We start from the raw sequence: 19,675 nt of genomic DNA, 5'->3' as shown, positions 1-19,675 counted from the left end.
AAGGAAGGAAGGAAGGAAAAGGAAAGGAGGCAGGGGGGAAGGAAAGAAAGAAAGGACAGAAGAAAGCTCAGCCCCTTCAAGATACCTTCCCTACCTACCCCTGGTATCTCCAAATGAAAACCTTATCAGAATACAACAGAATAACGGTTTGGTTTCATTTCAGTTACGGCAATAAAAATAACCCTTCTGGATACTGTGTATACATTATCTCTTTTCATCCTTATGAGGCTGATACTGGCATCCCCGTTGCACAGATGAGAAAGCCACATCTTCGCGTTAATGGCCTGCTTCAGTCGGTAAGAGGAATCTGGTTGTGATCCCAGAGCCCCTGTGCTATCCTGCTTCTTCATTAAATACGTATTATTGTGACATCCTGTTTAGTAACCTGAGTATTTGGAGAAGAATGTTAAGGGCAAATATTCTGGGCAGAATTAGTCACCTTCCTCCCCCACTTTTTTTTTTTTTTAATTTTAATACCGCTTCAAAACATCAGCGAAAGCAACTGACAGAGACTCTTGGGGACTCTAAGGGAACCAGATAATGGCACGCTTGCCTGGACAGACTTAAAAGTCTTAGTTTAGCGTTCAGAGGGCAGGAGATGAGGCAAAATTCGCTCTTCCCCGCCCGTGACTCCTCTTTTCTGCCCACCTTCCTGCAGATTGAGATTCAGGCCCCTGGGAAATGGAGGATTGCATGAAATTCTTGGCCCCGGACAAGACCGTTTTCAGTGCCAGAGCCCCTTCGGGCTTTTCAGGGAGACCCAGGGCAGGAAGCCGGGACTATAGCACTTGTGGGCAGCTTGAAAGTAAATGTTACGTGAAACTGCAGTTCTTGAAGCATCTAGGAAAATCACACTCCTGGCCGTATTTTTCTCAAAAGCGCATGTTTCTTTCTGTTTCACTTGAAAACACACATTGACACAGCAAGTCACTGTTTCATTCATTTCCTGCCCTAAGTACCACTTTCTAGGGACTCTGAGCATGAAGTAACTTTTGGTGAGTCTCTGTGCTTTCTTCATCGAAAATCAGACCTGAGAGGTGAAGGGGGAAGCTGACCCAGAGATTCGATAAAATGTTTTATGATCGCTCATATAACCTCTCCCCAACCCCCACCCCCACAAAGTGTGAAAATAGAGAAAAAGTGTAGAATTGTGCTGGTGCTTGACTCCGGAATGATTTTTTTAGTTCCGGCTCCAAAAATAAATCTTCGAAAATTAAGTTTCGTTTATGTTAGCATTCGCATAAGGAGATAGTGCTGAATAGAAGATTCAAGCAAATAGGAGATAAATGGACCCACTGCCCTTTAGCTACATGACTTTGGCCATGTTATTTCTTCTCTGGAACCTCAGTTTCCCCCACCTGAGGTTACGTGGAGGTTAGATGCACATAAGGAGATGGGTTGACCAGTTGGGACATGAAGCCACATATACCACTCCCTTACTTCTGGCCCGATTTAATGTCTTTAGACTGTGGCCATGTGACTCCTCAATGGCTCCAGGACCAGTTGAGAGATTATTTGGTTCACTTACTGTGTTCTAGGACCTATGCCGAGCAGTTCACATGGACTATCTTGCTTCGCATCACAATATCCCTGAAAGATGGCTACCATATTAAAGATGGCGACACCAAGGGTGAAGATCCCCAAATGGTTGTTCTAAGAGGAAAAGTAGCTTTTCTACAGTTGAGCCCTAAAGGCTGTCCTGAGGTTCTGCCTCAGAATCTCACTCGGGATTTTTCATTTCTTCCCTCTGCTGTGTCCCAAGGACTGGCCTGCTCTCCTCCCTCTTGAAGGAGGCATCGTCCACCCACGGGGTGAGGAGAGGTGTTGTGAAGGCGGCTGGAGCATCCCCATCTCTGTGATGCCACCTTCCTTGTTAACCTTCAATACAATCATGTAAACTGGGTTTGTTTTTAGTTTCAAGAATTTCACTGCTGACGTATGAGGAAAGAGATGGGATAATAAAATTAACAAATGGGGTTATTATACACATCCTGGAATCCTAGAAGTTTTTTAGAGGCATGATTCCTGGTTCGTAAAGTTCTTGACTCTCTCTGAGACGGTAAGAGGGTGGTTCCTGGCCCATGTAGCGCTTCCTTCACTGTACCATTTCAAAACCACCACGACTATAATGAAATTTCCTTCCCAGAGTTTGCACAGATTAATGACAGTCCACATGGCTCTTACAGGACCAAAGAAAACTAGCCTAAGGGATAAATGCATAGTTCTAGATCTATGTATATGTGGATTTTTTTTAATTGCTGTATATAGTACTGATGAGGGACCATAAGGGAAGCTGAAGGCCAAGGACAAGCTAACACACGCCCCCCACCCCCCCCAATCCCACATGGGATATATGTGAGATTCCTCAGGCACTCCTGGCTGCCCAAGAACAAAGGAAAGGGCAGAAAACAAATAGTTAAACAGAGTCTCCATCAGTTTACAAATATCTCATCGATAGCCTAATCTCCAGGAACTGCTTACGGTCTTACTGTTACTGCTTTGCCAGAGGGAAAAACAACCTTACCTTGACAATAGCTAGGCCTCCAGTAATCTGTAAATCCTCTTTAGCGTGTGGAAATCCCTTTAAGAAACTTCCTCTTGACTTTACCTCCCCCACCTCCACAGTATATAAGCAGTCACTGTGCACAACCCCAGGGCAGCTCTTCCTGCCCACGCTTTTTTTTTGCACCAAAGACGTCTTGAAGAATTCTTTCTTGGCTGTTGGCTCTGAACCCCCACCAACACCCCAAAACCCCATCAGTATTATTATCTTGTATTAAAGACGATTACAATACCATTTGTAGCCTTAGAATTGGAAAACATGGCTCCATGCTGTGCCTCCTGGTTGACTCTATAGGCCTGGCCTATGATCATGGCCACTTAGTAAAATGCCTGCAAAAAACAATCAGTTGAGACTCAATATTCTTGTGAATTGGAAGCTAACTCGTTGATACAATCCTACATTACCTAGTAACTCCCCCAGAACAGGGATTTGCAACCCCATCCCCACCAGAGAATATCGCTAAGCAAAATGGTACAAACCTAAGAATCTCCAGTTTTGCTGGGGTTTTCTTTACACTCTCCTTTTTTCCTCCTTTCTATTTTCAAGAAAGTAAGGGAAGGGGCACCTGGGTGGCTCAGTCGGTGAAGCGTCCGACTTCAGCTCAGGTCATGATCTCGCGGTTCATGAGTTCGAGCCCCGCATCGGGCTCTGTGCTGACAGCTAGGAGCCTGGAGCCCGCTTTGGAATCTGTGACTCCCTCTCTCTCTGCCCCTCCCCTGCTAATGCTCTGTCTCTGTCGCTCAAAAAATAAGTAAACGTTAAAAATTTTAAAAAGAAAGTAAGGGAAGGTGTGAGACTGAGAGTGAGTGGTGGCGGCTGGAGAGAGGTTAGGAAGGAAGTTATTTTTAGGAAGGCTTGGGTGGGAACGAAAACTGGGCGAGTGGAGGCAGGGACAGCGCAGCCAGGGCACGGCTTGCTCGCCTGGAAAAGGTCGACCAGTTCCCTAGAACCTCCCATTTCTTCTCACATTCTCATAATCCTTCCTCACCAAGTCAGAGGAGGAAGTCAGCTCCAATGCCTGGAGGGGAGGTGGGGTGGCAGGAAGACACTGTCTTGTGCATGTTACCCGCCCCCTGCGTTCTTACAGGAGGAAGATTCGCTCACTATAGAAAATATAGGTGTGCAGGACAATCTGTTAGGCACCATAGGGATTTCACAAACATGACAGCTGATAGCTGCTCTCTATTTGCTGAGATAGCTTTTGAGCTGGTCTCTTTTTTTTTTTTGGTTTGCGTTTTTTTGTTTGTCTTCTGTTTTTGTTTTTGTTTTGGTCCCACGTTTCCTAAGTCAGTGACCCACAAAACAGCTTTCCCCTTCAAAACAAACCTTACCATGTCTGTAGTGGTTTTTTATTTGTAACGTGTGACCAGTTCTCAGTTATCCAGAATACCATAGAAGTATGTCATTGGGGAGAGAGAGGAAAAAAAAGATGTCATTGGGTTAGACCAACGGTGTCCTTCTCTAGGAGGTAAGAGGTAGGTTATATCTCCACGTGAAGATCAAGAGATTGTGAATTTAACTTGACTAAATCTATTTACTAGATTGTTTTATTTCAGTGCCTTGAATGGGTCTTTAAGGCCTTTGAATCCATTGACCTTCAACCGAATATTAACTAGAAACTTAATACTAATCATAAATAGCTCTCTCACAGGGGAGAGAGCTTTGTGTTATATTTGTTCTATCTAATCATAAAACAATGCAAAAAAAAAAAAAAAGACAAAACCAAGAATGTAATAAATGCTTTTAAAATTAATGTCCACAAACATAGAACCCTCCCTGAATCCTCAGCAACTCTGTACAGAATGAAGGCTTATGTGTATCTGTTTTTAATGCCCTTCTCTTTTAGATGTGAGCGCCCAAAGACTGGGACCCGGTCTTTCGTTATGTTAATTATTTTTTTTTTTCAACGTTTATTTATTTTTGGGACAGAGAGAGACAGAGCATGAACGGGCGAGGGGCAGAGAGAGAGGGAGACATAGAATCGGAAACAGGCTCCAGGCTCCGAGCCATCAGCCCAGAGCCCGACGCGGGGCTCGAACTCCCAGACCGCGAGATCGTGACCTGGCTGAAGTCGGACGCTTCACCGACTGCGCCACCCAGGCGCCCCAAAATTTTTTTATTAAAAACAGTCACTTATCTGGTAACAACACAGATAGAATTTAGGATCAGACGTCGATGACGTTAAAGGCAAATTTCATCTCCAGTCCAGGGTCTACACATCTATATGCCATAGAAGTCTGTCTGTACTCTTGTCCGTCCAGCCTTGGGCTATCCTAGCAATGAAAGCTTCTTCAACGTCCATAGCAAAACCCTACTACTAAAATATAGTGGACAAAAATAGTATCAGCCACATATAATCCCAGTTTTAAATAGGACTAAGGGAACCTCAGTAGCATTCTTCATTTGTTTTCATTCATAGACTTTATTTTTTTAAGCAAAAAAAAAAAAAAATAATAAGCAAAACGTAGAGTTCCCGGGTACTGTACCTCTTTTCGGCTCCTCCGCCATTTCCCCCATTATTATTTTTGTCAATATGTATTTATTTTGACAGAGAGAGAGTGCACGGGAGCACAAGGGCAAGCAGGGGAGGGGCAGTGGGGAGAGAGAATCCCAAGCAGGCTCCGCACTCATCGTGGAGTCCGATTGGAGGTTCGAGCTCACGAACCGTGAGATCATAACCTTAGCCAAGATCAAGAGTCAGTCCCTTAACCAGCTGAGCCAGCCAGGTGCCCCCATGTCCCTCATTATTAACATGTTCTATTCGTGTAATCCTATTCTTTTTATTTTATTATGTTTTAAAAATTAGAGACGATGATTGCTTTGGCAAATAAGAACGTAAGGATTCTAGTGATCTGAAGCAATTGGCTTATTAACTGCTTGTTAGCTACCGACAGAGGAAGTACTTTCATACCATTTACACCCAGAAGAAAATCCTTTTATTTGGTAGAAATTCCCATCTTTAAATAGCTAATCAGCTACATGGGGTACACTTTGCAAACAAACATGATGAGGAAAGCACTAAACTTGTAACATTAGGGTATAGACCAAGGTTCTACTCTTAACCCTCCCCTGGGCCAGTGGGCTTGGCCAAATCTCTTAACCTCTGTGGAACTGTGTGGGATTAGAGAAGCCAAAAGAGGCCTTTCAAATCCAATTTTTCATTAATTTATTAACCCCCTGTTCCCCAAATGAGTGGTAGACTATTTCAGGTGACTCAAAAATTTTTTTTTAATTTACATAGATAGGTTTTTAAAACGTGTACTTAAAATCTAGTGCCTCGGGGCACCTGGGTGGCTCTGTTGATTAAGCCTCCGACTCTTGATTTCAGCTCAGGTCATGATCCCCATGTCGTGAGATCGAGCCCTTCATTGGGCTCTGTGTTGACAATGCGGAGCCTGACTTTAGATTCTGTCTCTCCCTCCGCCCACCCACCATGTTTACACTCCTTCTTTCTCAAAAATAAATATGTAAACATTGGGGTGCCTGGGTGGCTCAGTCGGTTGAGCATCCGACTTCGGCTCAGGTCATGATCTCGCGGTCTGTGAGTTCAAGCCCCGCGTCGGGCTCTGTGCTGACAGCTCGGAGCCTGGAGCCTGCTTCCGATTCTGTGTCTCCCTCTCTCTCTGCCCCTCCCCCACTCATTCTCTGTCTCTCTCTTTCTGTCAAAAATAAATAAACATTTTAAAATATATACATATATATAAACATTAAAAAATAAAAGTAAGGGGCCCCTGGGTGGCTCAGTCAGTTGGGCGTCCGACTTCGGCTCGGGTCACGACCTCATGGTCCGTGAGTTCGAGCCCCATGTCGGGCCCTGTGCTGACAGCTCGGAGCCTGGAGCCTGCTTCGGATTCTGTGTCCCCCTCTCTCTCTCTGCTCCTCCCCCGTTCATGCTCTGTCTCTCTCTGTCTCAAAAATAAATAAACATTTAAAAAATAAAAGTAAAAAAATAAAATCTAGTACCTCAAACCCATGATTTCAGAAATACTGCTTAAGATGAAACTACATTTTGAAAATGTATTCAATGTATGTCAAGTTAAAGAAAATATGATCTACTTGTACAAGTAACAAGGATATGACAAAAACCAGACGTGAAAAGTAACTGAATAAAGTTTGGGAACGCTGGATTAATCAATAAACTAATCCATTCAAAAAACTGTGTCAAACACAGCCTTGTCCCCGAACTCTTCTTTGTAATTTGTATCCTCTAGATAATTTGGCTCAATTAATGAACAGGTAGCTCAGAACTAACAGGGGGAAAACAGTGCAATAAGAAAGGTACTATGGGGCACCTGGGTGGCGCAGTCGGTTAAGCGTCCGACTTCAGCCAGGTCACGATCTCGCGGTCCGTGAGTTTGAGCCCCGCGTCAGGCTCTGGGCTGATGGCTCAGAGCCTGGAGCCTGTTTCCGATTCTGTGTCTCCCTCTCTCTCTGCCCCTCCCCCATTCATGCTCTGTCTCTCTCTGTCCCAAAAATAAATAAATGTTGAAAAAAAAAATTTTTTTTTAATAAAAAAAAAAAAAAAAAAGAAAGGTACTATATTAGAGAAATGCCCCGGGGTTGAGGGAGCACTGAACAGAGCAATTAAATGTAATTCCAAAACACCTCCAACATTTCTGGAAATTAGACAAAGTCTACAGGGCGAGTCTGTGAATAGAGAGAAGGACTGATTAAACCTATCTTCAAGTTTTTCAGGCCATAACCATTTCCTCGTATTATACGGCAAGTAATTTGGTGTATTAGCTGCAAAGCCATCCCGGTGTTTGAGTTAAGGCATGGCTTTCTCAAGGAAAATGCTGTCATGGTCTAATGGCAGACAGCGCCGTCTCCCATGGCACCAACGGAACTGGTCTTCCCTTTGGAAGGAGAGGGGACATTTGACTCTCATTTTTACATGGAGTTTTCTTTCCTCACATCAAGCATCCAAATCATGTGGCTCTTTCTTCAATCTACACAGGGAACATAGAAGTCCAAAAAGACTAATGCATGTTATTAATCTTTGTAACCCGCATACCTTTGCCCAATGTCTGAAACAAATACTTGCTGGTTAGTTACGAATCTAGGTAAGTTATGAATAAACCAAGATCTGCTTCTGCTAAGGGCACACTGAAGACACCAATCATTTCAGGGCCCCTGGGTGGCTCAGTCAGGTAAGCGTCTGACTCTTGATTTTGGCTCAGGTCGTGATCTCATGGTCTTGAGATCAAGCCCCATGTTGGGCTCCATGCTAAGCTCGAGCCTGCTTGGGATCCTCTCTTTTCCTCTCTCTCTCTGCCCCTCCCCAGCTCGTGCACCCACGTACACTCTGTCTCAGAAATAAACAAGTTTATTTATTTTTGAGAGAGAGCACAAGAAGGGAAGGGGCAATGGGAGAGGGAGAGACAGAATCTGAAGCAGGCTTCAGGCTCTGAGCTGTCAGCACAGAGGCCGACGCGGGGCTCGAACTCATGAACTGTGAGATCGTGACCTGATCCGAAGTCAGATGCTTAACGGACTGAGCCACCCAGGAGCCCCAATAAATATTTTTTAAAGAAGATAGCATCATTTCAGGGTGCCTGGGCAGCTCAGTCGGTTGAGCATCCAACCTCAGCTCAGGTCACGATCTCACAGTTCATGCGTTGGAGCCCCACGTCCGGCTCTGTGCTGACAGCTCGGAGCCTGGAACCTGCTTCAGATTCTGTCTCTGTCTCTCTGCCCCTTCCCTGCTCACGCTGTCTCTCTCTCTCTCTTAAATATAAATAAACATTAAAAAAAATTAAAGAAGATAACTATCATTTCAAATTTTTTCATGTTTCTTTTTTTTTTTTTTTAGATTTTCCATGTCCTACGCATATATATCAGAACGCAGAGAATTTTTTTCTCCACCAGGAGTTACATGACAGTGCTGTAGCCCGTAGCCCCTTCAGAGAGCTGGCGGGAGGCATCTCATTTGAATAACTGTTTCTGTGGTGTGAAAATCTTGCCACTGAAGATATCTGCTATTTCAGGCAATGTCCTGTATTCCCAGTTTCATTCAATAGTCTGCTATTTAAGTTTGGATAGTCTTTATTGATGAATGTTTATCACTTCTTAGGCCAAAAAGTGAAATCTTTTTTTTTTTTCCTTTAGCTCTTGGGGAAAAAAAATCCGTCCTTGATTGTAGTAATCGGCTTATCTTTGGTACTTAGTAATATCTATCTGCTCTGTTACTTTTTGTAAAATAATAACGAATATTGCAAGCCCTATGTGCTCAGCCTGAAATTACATATAGGACTTTAACCCTCACAATGACCCTATGAGGTATACACCTATGATTATTCCCTCTTGACACTCTAAGGAACCGTGACCTGGAGAAGTGAGATTCCTTACCCAAAGACCTAAAGTTGACCAAAGTGAGTTACGAACTCAGGTAGTCTGACTCCGAAACCTATAGTATTAGCCACTCTCCTATGTTTTTGTCCCCAGTTCTCCTTTTTTGCATCATGTTTTACAAATAAACCTCTTTCAGACTTCTTTTAAGGAAAACGGTTATTGTTCCTTAATTCACAAAGCAATAGTATGATATGTCCTTCTGTAAATTTTTTTTACATTCTTTATATGGTACCCCCCAAAAAAGACATCTCTCAAATGTATCTTTACGTTTGATTTTTTATGGTACAGGTTGCTCAATGTGACGTTCTATTTCAAGTTATAATACACACCCAGCTGTCATTCTCTTTCTGCCGTTCATGAAATAAGATTATGTGACTTAGGGACACATGGTTTGTGGCTTCTTCCCTAAATAATCAGGCACACAGCTGGGACACTCTAGCAACTAAAAGAAAATGAATTGTGTGCTCTAAACACTTCTCACGTAGGAACTAAAGGAGAATTGAAGCAGGACGCCTGGGTGGCTCAGTTGATTGAGCCTCTGACTTGGCTCAGGTCATGATCTCGCGACGCGTGAATTCCAGCCCCGCATTGGGCTCTGTGATGATAGCTCGGAGCCCGGAGTCTGCTTCAGATCGTCGGTCTCCCTCTCTCTCCCCTCCCCTGCTCATGTTCTCGCTCTGTCTCAACAATAAATATTTTTTAAAAAAAAATTTTAGGGGCGCCTGGGTGGCGCAGTCGGTTAAGCGTCCGACTTCAGCCAGGTCACGATCTCGCGGTCCGTGAGTTCGAGCCCCGCGTCGGGCTCTGGGCTGATGGCTCAGAGCCTGGAGCCTGTTTCCGATTCTATGTCTCCCTCTCTCTCTGCCCCTCGCCCGTTCATGCTCTCTCTCTGTCCCAAAAATAAATAAACGTTGAAAAAAAAAATTTAAAAATAAATAAATAAATAAATAAATAAATTTTAAAATAAAAGGGAATAATAATAATAGTAAAGGAGAACCAAAACTCCAGCCTTTTCCTGAAAGCCATTTGTGGTTCTGGGGAAGGAGTCCTTGGCACAGCAATTGGAATTTTTATCTGGCCTGCCACCTCCCGGGGTTTCAAATGACAGTGACAGAGTAGTAACCCAACTTTCTATGTCTGCCACTGTAAATTTGCTGGACACAGAGGGAATCGTTTTGACCGTGGCTTCTGTGTCCCATCCTTTCTAGATATTGACCAGTCTGGCCACGTGTGCCCCTACCCTCTCTCCCTCTCTCTGTCTCCCTCTCTCTGTCTCCCTCTCTCTCTCTCTTCCCCTCCCCCACTCTCTCTCTCTCTCAAATTAAATAAACTTAAAAAAAAGATCTTATAGAAATGCATACTGTTGTAGCTCACCTAGTATGTGTTGTTAAGTACCAAAGCCTCAACGTGAACAGGTTTGTAAATGACACAACTATAGAGAAATAAATGGGAACGTGTCATCTTCGTTTCCTTGCATAGGTGTATGTACGTGCACCTGTGCCCGTGTGTGTATTTTTCTGCTGTAGAGGAGGGATAGACCGAATCTGAAACGGAGGTGGACGGTTTCAGACAAACGCATAATCAACTGATGCAAGGTCTCCTTTCCTGTTGAACCGCCGTCACTGTTTTCGGTGACTTGGTGGCATTAGATTGGATTTCTGCTCCTGCTATGTTTAGAATCTATTTTTAACGCGGCCAACTGATTTACTATGGAAGCATGTGAGCGCTGCTATTTTTAAATATATAATAGTTGTCCCTAGAACCCATCAAGCCCTGTAGAAGACCATTGTGTGCCTACCCACCGCACTGCATGCGTTCCAGGATGCCAGACAACGATTAAAAGAAAAAAAATTAACCGAGTTCCTGCCGCATGACGGGCAACAGGTTGTGCGCTTTCAAATGTTTTCGCCTTTAATACTCAAAAACAAAAAAAAAACAAAAAACAAATCCTTGTGTTGCTAGAGACTCCTCGCCTTACCAAGCACATGGTTAACACTACGTGTCCTTATAAAGCTGCGTACCGAGTAGGGTAAGCACGGGTATTAATGCCGATCAGTCCTGAGCTCCGGTCCTATCTTTGCCACTTGTTAGCTGTGGGAACCGGGGCAAATTCTCTAGCCCGAGTCTCAGCTTTTTCATTTGCAACATGAGAAAACACCACTTCCCTGCAGGCTGTTGTGAAGAAAAACCGGGTCGGTGGTGGTGTCTCGGGCACTCCATAGCTTCTGGCACAAAACGGCGGCAGCGCGCAGTAAAAGGTGGTTATCGTTCTTTATTATTCTGAGTTTCTTCTTGTCCTAGAAGGGAAAAGGTCAAAGGGCTTGGTAGACACATCAGTTAAGTGATCTCTGGGCGGCTCAGTTGCAATCTGAGTGGCTGGGAGGTGCTACAGCAACCCCACTTGGCATTTTAACAACCCCCAGACCTTTCGGTTGGGGCCTTTGGCCCCTGGGAGTCCTCAGACATCTGCTGGGAACCTCAGGAGTCCTGGTAACTGTTTAACAGAGTATTAGCTTTGAGCGGATGTGTCCCAGCCTGCGTGGTCTGGGGACAGCTTATAAGGAAGCAGCGACATATACCCACACCTACAGGGGCAATCCTGGCCTCCCGCGTCTACACCCCGCTGGCGCTGGGTTAAAACCGCTTGGCAAAGATTTCAGAATCCCTGTCATGTCCTCTGGGAGACGGGGTGCTCTCTGGCTCGAGCGCCCGTGGAGCTTTTCTGGGCGGTCTGAGGTCACACCCTGCGACCCTGAGTTCCCCCTCGACGACAGCAGAGATAACAGCCTTGGTCTGCCTGCCTACTGCTGTTCAGGGGACTCCTTACGAGTGGCCTCCTGTGCGGTCTGCTAGCGGACTGGGGACACTGACATAGTCGCTCTAGTTTGAGGGAGGAACTAGGAGACCCCGGCTGCTGAGGTTAACCAGGAGGGAGGGAAGAGGTCTCACATGTACCGAGAACCTACCACGGTGCCAGGAACTTCACAAGGGAGATAATACCATTACACCAGGTAAACGAGGAGGAAGATTTTCCTTCTGCTCTGTTTGCTCAGCATTAAATCTCTGTTAGTTTAAAAGCAAACTCTTTGGGGGCGCCTGGCTGGCTGAGTCGGTGGAACATGCGACTCTTGAGCCCGGGGTTGTGAGTTTGAGCCCCACGTTGGGTGTAGGGGTTACTTAAAAATAAAATCTTTGGGGCGCCAGGGTGGCCCGGTTGGTTAAGCATCTGACTCCGGCTCAGAGCGTGATTTCAAGGTTGGCGGGTTCGAGCCCCGCGCCGGGCTCTGGGCCGACAGCTCAGAGCCCGGGGCCTGCTTCGGATTCTGCGTCTCCCTCGCTCTCTGCCCCTCCCCCGCTCATGCTCTGTCTCTTTCTCTCTTTCTCTCTCAAAAATAAACACATGTTAAAAATGTTTAATAGACGGGGTTCCTGGGTGGCGCAGTCGGTTAAGCGTCCGACTTCAGCCAGGTCACGATCTCGCGGTCCGGGAGTTCGAGCCCCGCGTCGGGCTCTGGGCTGCTGGCTCGGAGCCTGCAGCCTGTTTCCGATTCTGTGTCTCCCTCTCTCTCTGCCCCTCCCCCGCTCATGCTCTGTCTCTTTCTCTCTCTGTCTCTCACAAATAAACAAATGTTAAAAATGTTTAATAGAATAATAAAATCTTTTAAAAAATAAAATAAAAATAAAAGCAGACTCTCTTATATGACGATTTCAAGAAACAAAGCATTTTCTTCTGGTCATCTGAACAAACCGAAAAAATGATGAGTCCTCTCACACTAAATAGCCACTGTACTTATAAGAAATACTTGCAGGATGTAATTTTGATTGTTTGGTCCTAGTGCTTTGCAGGTCTTTACGGACTTTCTCAAGCAGTTATTATATCCTTGGGTATTTATTCACTCCTTAAGCGCAAGGATTTGGGTTTTCATTTTACTGGCATTTGCCAAATCAGCTAATACGGGGCTCTGTCAGAGCGTCTGTATCACAGCAGTAGCGGAGGCAAAGAATATTTCCATGATGCTGGCTCATACCTAAAGACGGAAACATTTTCTAAACAAGTATTTTTGCATGAAATTTCACAAACCGAAGGGCTCTCATTTTGTGTTAGAAAGCTCTATGATCTAAGTCATCCTTGGAGATAGTTGATTTTTTTAGGATTTAATTTTTTTTTAATTCTTAACATGTATTCATTTTTGAGAGACAGAGCATGAGCAGGCGGGGGGCAGAGAGAGAGAGGAGACACGGAATCTGAAGCAGGCTCCAGGCTCCGAGCTGTCGGCACAGAGCCCGTCGCGGGGCTTGAACCCACAAACTGCAAGATCGTGACCTGAGCCGAAGCCTGATGCTTAGCTGACTGAGCCACCCAGGCGCCCCAAGATGTTATTTTTAAGTAACCTCTACACCCAATGTGGGGCTTAAACTCACAACCACAAGACCAAGAATTGTATGCCCCACTGACTGAGCTAGCCAGATTCCCGGGGATGGTTTTAATCTCTCCCTCTTGTGCACAATTTTCTTTGTAAAACTCTTATTTTATTTGCCTCAAACAGGCAGTCAGGATTTATGCAAATTGTTGACTGTTCAGAGAATACAATCTTGTTAGCAAAAGTCAAATATATAACCATAAACATGTCTTCTATAAAAAAGTTATACAGTTGTCCAAAATATTTTGAAAACACAGATCTTGATAGTTCAACATCTAAATTGAGCATACTATCCTGTTCCTTATACTTTAAAAGTGTCTGTGTTTAGGGGCACCTGGGTGGCTCAGTCGGTTGAGCTTCAGACTTCAGCCCAGGTCATGATCGATCTTGAGGTCCGTGAGTTCAAGCCCTGTGTCAGGCTCTGTGCTGACAGCTTAGAGCCCGGAACCTACTTTGGATTCTGTGTCTCCCTCTCTGCTCCTCCCTCGCTCACACTCTGTCTGTCTTTCTCTCTCAAAAATAAACATTAAAAAATTTTTTTAAACTGTCCGCACTTAAAAATTCGATGTTTTCAGTAAAGTTTTTGCAAATGGGTCAGGCATCTTTTTAGAGACAACTTATTGTTCATTGGAATGGCTGGGAGGCAGTGTTTAGAAGTTATAAAGTAAATCTATTTTAATGTGGTTCATTTAGCTGGTTTAACTCATATACATTATCAGACTTTAATGGGACTTTTCAGGGAATTTAGTTTGGTTTCTTTGTTATCAAGCTTTGAGATTTTACAAAAAGAAGCTTTCAGTGAAAAGGATAAGGTTATTTAAAATTCTTTTTCCACTACTTACAAAGGATTAACTATTTTTTTGAATCAGTAATATATGCCTGCAGTACAAAATTCAAAAGGTACACAAAGACTGTATAATGAAAAGAAAGTCTCCCTCCTCCCTGCCTTCCACCAGCCTAAAATCCCTCTCTAGATATAGTTACCAGGTTTTTTTGTTTGTGTTCTTTTTCAAAGCCTCGTGCAAATATTTGTATTATTTAATTAATGTCTTGTTACCTTCCTTTTAGAATAACCAGGGAAATGTCATGGCATATAATCATTCCAAAATCCTATACAAAGTCCTTATTTTACATGCGAAACCCAGAGAAAATAAGATTTGCTTCTTCTCTCTGAGCCTTGGGAAGGTCTTCTACTGCATAGTAATACAGAAATGATAGTGGTTCAAACCTTGCCACAGATTATGAGAGAAATAGCCACATGACCGTATTGTATATTTTAACTAAGTAGGAAACCAGTTCACTGAAGTTAAAGATCATAGTAAAATTTTAAAAATTATTTGATAATCATTTTTGTCTATGCTGCTTAATTCTCTGATTTACGAATCCCTGAATCAAAGCTTTCCTGATAAAAAAAATTTTTTTAATATTTATTTATTTGTGTGAGAGAGAGAGAGACAGACAGACGGAGCATGAGCAGGGGAGGGGCAGAGAGGAAGGGAGGCACAGATTCCAAAGCAGGCTTCAGACTCTGAGCTGTCATCACAGAGCCCGACGCAGGGCTCGAACTCACAAACCATGAGATCATGACCTGAGCCGAAGTAGGATGCTTAACCAACTGAGCCACCCAGGAGCCCCCTTTTCCTGAATTTAGATAGGATTTGAAAAAAATCTGATTTCCCCTCCCTGGAAATCCTTCTCTCCCTATGATTTTTTTCACACACCACATTCAAAAGAGTAGTGCGTACAACAAAGGAAACAACCAACAAAACTAAAAGGCAACCAACGGAATGGGAAAAGATATTTGCAAATGACATATCGGACAAAGGGCTAGTATCCAAAATCTATAAAGAGCTCACCAAACCCCACACCCGAAAAGCAAATAACCCAGTGAAGAAATGGGCAGAAAACATGAATAGACACTTCTCTAAAGAAGACATCCGGATGGCCAACAGGCACATGAAAAGATGTTCAGCGTCGCTCCTTATCAGGGAAATACAAATCAAAACCACACTCAGATATCACCTCACGCCAGTCAGAGTGGCCAAAATGAACAAATCAGGAGACTATAGATGCTGGAGAGGATGTGGAGAAACGGGAACCCTCTTGCACTGTTGGTGGGAATGCAAATTGGTGCAGCCGCTCTGGAAAGCAGTGTGGAGGTTCCTCAGAAAATTAAAAATAGACCTACCCTATGACCCAGCAATAGCACTGCTAGGAATTTATCCAAGGGACACAGGAGTACTGATGCATAGGGGCACTTGTACCCCAATGTTCATAGCAGCACTCTCAACAATAGCCAAATTATGGAAAGAGCCTAAATGTCCATCAACTGATGAATGGATAAAGAAATTGTGGTTTATATACACTATGGAATACTACGTGGCAATGAGAAAAAATGAAATATGGCCTTTTGTAGCAACGTGGATGGAACTGGAGAGTGTGATGTTAAGTGAAATAAGCCATACAGAGAAAGACAGATACCATATGGTTTCACTCTTATGTGGATCCTGAGAAACGTAACAGGAACCCATGTGGGAGGTGAGGGAGGAAAAAAAAAAAAGGAGGTTAGAGTGGGAGAGAGCCAAAGCATAAGAGACTGTTGAGAACTGAGAGCAAACTGAGGGTTGATGGGGGGTGGGAGGGAGGAGAGGGTGGGTGATGGGTATTGAGGAGGGCACCTTTTGGGATGAGCACTGGGTGTTGTATGGAAACCAATTTGACAATAAATTTCATATATAAAAAAAAAAAAGAGTAGTGCGTACTAGATGCTTTCAATATATGATATCTCATCCTCATAACAACCTTGCAAATTTGGCTTTGTTTCCCGTTTTTGAGATGAGGAAACCGAGGCTCTGAGAACCGAGCACCCTGCCAACGATTCATCGTAGTAAGCGCAAACCTGGGGCGCACACTTCGCTCTAACGACCCAAGTCATGGACCACAACATCGTTCGAAACACAGAATCTCCTGGTCTCCAAGTCTCCTTGCTTGGCAGCATGGATCTCCTTTCGTCAAGGTATGTGCCAGAAACCTGAAGACACATTCGTAAACAAATTATCATCGGGGAAACTAGGTGGAAATAGATTTAGGTAAAGTGATAATGGATACAATCACGGTAACCTTCAAAGGGTGGATTAGCGGCCAATGTATTCCTGGGAGTATGTGCAATAGAGCTCTATCCTTGGCCCTGTTCTGATCAACATCTTTTTTTTTTTTTAATTTTTTTTTTTTAACGTTTATTTATTTTTTGGGGACAGAGAGAGACAGAGCATGAACGGGGGAGGGGCAGAGAGAGAGGGAGACACAGAATCAGAAACAGGCTCCAGGCTCCGAGCCACCAGCCCAGAGCCCGACGCGGGGCTCGAACTCACGGACCGCGAGATCGTGACCTGGCTGAAGTCGGACGCTTAACCGACTGCGCCACCCAGGCGCCCCAAGATCAACATCTTATTAATGCTTGGGACGACAGTGGCGACGTTAATATAATAGAATGTGTAAACACCTACTGAATAAATGAATGAATGAATATTTGTACTATACTGATCATATCTTTAGCTGTCACAAAGTTTCAAGTCACAATAATTATATCAAACAGGTAATTTCAGATTAAATTTTTTTAATGTTTATTTTTGAAAGAGATAGAGATGAGCGGGGGAGGGGCAGAGAGAGGGAGACACAGAATCAGAAGCGGGCTCCAGGCTCCGAGCTGTCAGCACAGAGCCCGACACCGGGCTCGAACCCATGAACTTCAAGATCATGACCTGAGCTGAAATCGGACGCTTCACCGACTAAACCACCCAGGCGCCCTGGTAATTTAAGATTAAAGTATCATAACAGGGAAATATGATAGGTCAAGGCTCAAACAATAAAATTTGATATGGATGAATGTTAAATCCTAGACTCAGACTTCCATGATCAATTTTACAATGAGAGGATATGGGCATTAAGAAGTGTGGAAGGAAGAGAAGAGAGGAGAGGAAGGGAGGGGAGGGGAGAAGGGAGGAAGGAAGGAAGGAAGGAAGGAAGGAAGGAAGGAAGGAAGGAAGTTTGGCTTGTACTTTCATGGCTAAAACTATCAAAATGAGGCTAATCATATGATTCAGCTTGTGAAGGAAATTAATAGACAATTAGGGAACAATGTAAGGGAGGGTCTTTCTTGTGTTTGCCCTACAGTAGTCAAACTCCATCTGGAATAGGTTTCAAACTCTGGGTCCCTCACGTTAACAGGAACAGTAGGGATCTGAAAAGAATCCACAGGAAGGTGACCAGGGTGCTGAGAAGAATTAAGCCCATGACACATGAAGAATAGTGATGGAACCAGGGATTTTAGGCCCGAGACAAATAATGCGGGGAAGTCAAGTTCGAGAACCTGAACATTGTATGGGAAAGAGATCAGATTTATAGGCTAATGCTGGACCACAGAGTCACAATGTGAAGAATCCTTCTGAAGCTTGAATCACAGATTATCACTTACACACATCTGAGTGAGAACATAACATAGAGTTATTGATCTGGAACCTAACCTAGTGGTTTTCAGGGTATAGACTCAAGCCCAGCAGCACCAGCACTGTCCACAATCCTGCCAGAAATAGAAAGCTTTTGGACCCCTTCCCAGATCTACGGAATCAAAAACTGCGGAGGTGGGGCCCCACGTTCCGTGGTTCAACAAGCCCTCCAGGTGATTCTGACCACATGCCACAAGGTGACAACCATCACAGGTCATCAGATGTGGCTGTTTGGCCGAAACCCTTGACTGCGGTTATGTTTGAAAACCTTCCTTCTCCTCTGTGTGATTCCAATTCCCCTGTCCTTTGAACAGATCTCATCAGTAATCCAATTCATTCTGGGCAATGGATATTTGTTAGGGTTTTTGCCTACACGGTTTCCAATTAGGATTGATCTCCCATTTTGTAAGTGGTAAGGGAAGACCAGGGATTCCACTACAGATGCCGAAGCGTCCAGATACCCCCTCTTCCAAAACTCTGAGAGCAGGAAGTGGATGTGTGAGCCGAGATGGCAAATTAGTTGCACCCGCCCGGAACTCTGAATCTTGAGCAAGTGACGTGAAGGTAGAGAGATGGTGGAGAACCATCCATTGAGCAAGGTCTAGGGACAGAAGGTGGCAGGAACGTCTGATGCTGGTGGTAGGCCTCCCATCCAACAGGATCCTATGGGGTGACCTTGGTTATGGGTGCTTCTGCCTAGCTTCCTGATACTTCTATCCTTTTTCTGAGCCTGGTTCTTGGCTTACCTACAGATTCTATAATCCATCCTATACCTTTTAACGCAGTACTTTTTAAAAAAATTTTTAATGTTTATTTATTTTTGAGAGAGAGACACAGCGTGAGCAGGAGAGGGGTAGAGAGAGAGAGGGAGACCCAGAATCCGAAGGAGGCTCCAGGATCCGAGCTGTCAGCACAGAGCCCGACACGGGACTCGAACCCACGAACCGCGAGATCATGACCTGAGCCGAAGTTGGACGCTTAACCAACTGAGCCACCCAGGTGCCCCTAACGCAATACTTTTTTTCATAAGGTGGGCAGAGTTCATTTCTGTGGCTTGCAACCAAGAACCCGAAGGGTATGTACCTACTCATTCCCAACACGTTCCATAGTCAGGGAGGCCCTTGGGTTGTTTTCTCTGCTTCAGACAATGACAAAAATAGGCAATCAATGCTGGCCAACACAAGCAAGAGCAGAAAAAATGGTTGAAGCTAGTGGCTGGACTTTGGAGTTTTTACGCCCCATGACAGGGCGTCTTTAGGAGAGATGCCAACATTGCTTGATTTTGTAGGAACTTTTATTAAATTACCAATGGCTATACCACCCTAATATGAAATCTTGCCAAAGAAATTGAACCTGAATCTAATGAAGCTTCTAGAGCTAGCTTTCATTGACAGGAAATGGGGGGGGGGGGGTGGAGGGAGAGAGCAGGAGAGGCAATGGGACAAGGAGTTAAATGCCAGGAGAAGGAAGCCAACAGGCAAATCCCAAATGTGGGACGTTGTACCGGACGGACTAGACCAGCGTCTTCCGTCTGTCAATAGCATTGAAAAAAGAGGCATGGAGGAAGGAAGGAGATCACTCTTAACCGAAACAAACTGAAGAGCTATAACCACCAGATGTAATGTGTGCATCTTGCTTGGAGTTTGGTTCAAGCAAACCAATTGGGACATAGGAAGTCTTCTTATAAGTACCTCTAAGTACACTTACGATAAAAATATAAAAAAGTTTCCAGTCAGGTCATGATCTCATGGTTGGTGAGTTTGAGGCCCGCATCGGGCTCTGAGCTGACAGTGCGGAGCCTGCTTGGGATTCTCTCTCTCTCTCTCTCTCTCTCT

General features: G+C 44.4%; 1 long non-coding RNA gene across 3 annotated transcripts in view; it reads left to right on the top strand.

Moving 5' to 3' along the window:
* LOC121015127 (uncharacterized) overlaps positions 1–1,989 on the top strand; it is a 6,614-nt gene extending 4,625 nt beyond the window's left edge. For all 3 annotated transcript variants that reach the window (XR_005783639.1, XR_005783640.1, XR_005783641.1), the window contains exons 3-4: positions 164–296; positions 1,539–1,989. This is a non-coding gene — a long non-coding RNA (uncharacterized LOC121015127). The remainder of the gene's footprint in view (positions 1–163; positions 297–1,538) is intronic.
* Positions 1,990–19,675: the final 17,686 nt, after the last annotated feature.

Source organism: Herpailurus yagouaroundi, unplaced genomic scaffold, assembly GCF_014898765.1.
Source record: "Herpailurus yagouaroundi ecotype Mexico unplaced genomic scaffold, PumYag 205, whole genome shotgun sequence".
Classification (NCBI taxonomy): domain Eukaryota; kingdom Metazoa; phylum Chordata; class Mammalia; order Carnivora; family Felidae; genus Herpailurus; species Herpailurus yagouaroundi.
This window is presented reverse-complemented; position numbering and strand designations above follow the sequence as displayed.